Below are 3,013 nucleotides of genomic sequence, written 5' to 3'. Positions count from 1 at the left end.
CCTTCATGTTGCTATTCCTCCTTTCATTAATGAACTGAACTTTAGCTCCTCATTGTTTGGAGTACACCTCAATATTTTAACATTTCAGTTCTAAACCATCAGTAAAAAAATGAGCATCAAATTTTTTACTGCTTTTGCTCAAAGTTTAGGCTTTTTATTTATTTTTTATTTTTTTTAAAGATTTTTTTTTAGGTACCTGCTAAGTGCCAGAAAGACACTGTAGTTTGAGGATGTTCCCTCAGGAGCAGGTTCAAGTTGTCTCTGAATCCATCCCGTGACCATATTTATGACACAGTAACAGAAAAAGAAACTTTTGTGGAACAACTCGCAGTTCAAAAACTATTTTGATAAAAGATACGATCTTGAATTTGGAAGGACTGGGTTACAATCCAAATTTCACAAATTTATTTGCTCCAGAGTGACAGGAAGTGGAGATGTTGTCATGGCAACAATTCTGAGGACTGAAGCTCAACTGACAGCTGAGCTTATTAGAATCTGACAGTTTTTTGGAGTCTTCAACAGGCACCTTAACTCAGTTTAGCTTACAGCAGCAGTTTCTTCAAGGTGCTTTATATTGTAAGGTGAGGACTCTACAATAATAAGGAGAAAACCCCAAAAATCAGACGACCCCGATATTAGCAAGCACTTGGCAAAAGTGGGAAAGAAAAACTCCCTTTTAACAGGAATCTCCAGCAGAACCAGGCTCAGGGAGGGGCGGGGCCATCTGCTGGGGGTGAGGGGAGGACGACAGGACAAACAGCCAGAGATTAATAAAAAGTTTAAGTTTAAGTCATGTTATCCATCCATCCTTCCAAGTACGGATGGATGATTCAATGCAGAGAGGTCTGTTAACACATAGTGAGTGAGAAAGGTGACTGGAAAGGAAAAACTCAATGCATCATGGGAATCCCCCGGCAGCCTACGTCTATTGCAGCATAACTAAGGGAGGATTCAGAGTCACCTGGTCCAGCCCTAACTATATGCTTTAGCAAAAAGGAAAGTTTGAAGCCTAATCTTGAAAGTAGAGATAGTGTCTGAATCCAAACTGGAAGCTGGTTCCACAGAAGAGGGGCCTGAAAACTGAAGGCTCTGCCTCCCATTCTACTTTTAAATACTCTAGGAACAACAAGTAGGCCTGCAGTGTGAGAGCGAAGTGCTCTAATAGGGTGATATGGTACTACAAGGTCATTAAGATAAGATGGGGCCTGATTATTTAAGACCTTGTATGTGAGCAGCAGGATTTTGAATTCTGGATTTAACAGGAAGCCAAAACAGGAGAAATCTGCTCTCTCCTTCTAGTCCCTGTCAGGACTCTTGCTGCAGCATTTTGGATTAGCTGAAGGCTTTTCAGGGAGTTTTTAGGACTTCCTGATAATAATGAATTACAGTAGTCCAGCCTGGAAGTAATAAATGCATGAACTAGTTTTTCAGCGTCACTCTGAGACAGGATATTTCTAACTTTAGAGATGTTGCGCAAATGGAAGAAAACAGTCCTACATATTTGTTTAATATGTGCGTTGAAGGACATGTCCTGGTCAAAAATGACTCCAAGGTTCCTCACAGCATTACTGGAGGCCAAGGTAATGCCATCCAGAGTATGAATCTGGTTAGATACCATATTTCTAAGATTTTCAGGGCCGAGTACAATAACCTCAGTTTTATCTGAATTAAGAAGCAGAAAGTTAGCGGCCATCCAGGTCTTTATGTCTTTAAGACATTCCTGCAGTTTAACTCATTGGTGTGTGTTATCTGGCTTCATGGACAGATAGAGCTGGGTGTCATCGGCATAGCAGTGTAAATGTATGCTATGTCTTCTAATGATGCTGCCTAAGGGAAGCATGTATAATGTAAACAGAATTGGTCCTAGCACTGAACCCTGTGGAACTCCATAATTAACCTCAGTGTATGAAGAGGACTCTCCATTTACATGCACAAATTGGAGTCTATTAGATAGATATGATACAAACCACTGCAGTGCAGTACCTGTAATACCTACAGCATGTTCTAATCGCTCTAATAGGATATTATGGTCGACAGTATCGAACGCTGCACTGAGGTCTAGCAGGACAAGCACAGAGATGAGTCCACTGTCAGAGGCCATAAGAAGATCATTTGTAACCTTCACTAAAGCTGTTTCTGTGCTGTGATGAGCTCTGAAACCTGACTGAAACTCTTCAAATAAACCATTCCTCTGCAGATGATCTGTTAGCTGTTTGACAACTACTCTTTCAAGGATGTTTGATATGAAAGGAAGGTTGGAGATTGGCCTATAATTAGCTAAGACTGCTGGGTCTAGAGATGCTTTTTGAGTAAAGGTTTAACTACAGCCAGCTTGAAGGCCTGTGGTACATAGCTGATTATTAGAGATAGGTTGATCATATTTAAGATCGAAGCATTAATTAATGGCAGGACTTCTTTGAGCAGTTTTGTAGGAATGGGGTCTAAAAGACACGTTGATGGTTTGGAGGAAGTAATTATTGAAGTTAACTCAGAAAGATCAACTGTTATGAAAGTATTGTAATATCAGTGGTATTGGATTTGGTATTTTCTCTAATGGTTAAAATTTTATTTTTGAAGAAGTTCATAAAGTCATTACTAGTTAATGTTAAAGGAATAGTTGGCTCAACAGCACTTCAACTTTTTGTCAGCCTGGAGACGAACCTGATGTTCTTTTCATCAATCACTGATCAAAAGAACATCAAGATATTTGAGCTTTACAGAGGCCCGTTTTTTTGAAGAGCAAGTTTTACCAGGGACTCACGTACTTGTGATCTGAGGCATTTGTTTTCAGAGGACCCAGTATCCAGAGTCCTTGCACAGAAGATGTAAAATTATTAACATGATCAATCTCTTTGCGAGTTCAGCTGCTCTGAGCTGTGGTGGTACACAGCAACAAGAAATCCAATCCTTTAACTTAGTGACAGCACTTTCAGAAAGTCGTCTGCTGCGATGACGTATGTTACCCACTGCTGTGGAATCATTATTGTAGATTTTAATGTTATTAAGAAATAAA

Source organism: Perissodus microlepis, chromosome 10 (assembly GCF_051167445.1).
Source record: "Perissodus microlepis isolate ML-2025 ecotype Zambia chromosome 10, ASM5116744v1, whole genome shotgun sequence".
NCBI classification, from domain to species: domain Eukaryota; kingdom Metazoa; phylum Chordata; class Actinopteri; order Cichliformes; family Cichlidae; genus Perissodus; species Perissodus microlepis.
The sequence above is the reverse complement of the archived record's forward strand: the minus strand, read 5'-3'. Positions refer to the sequence as shown.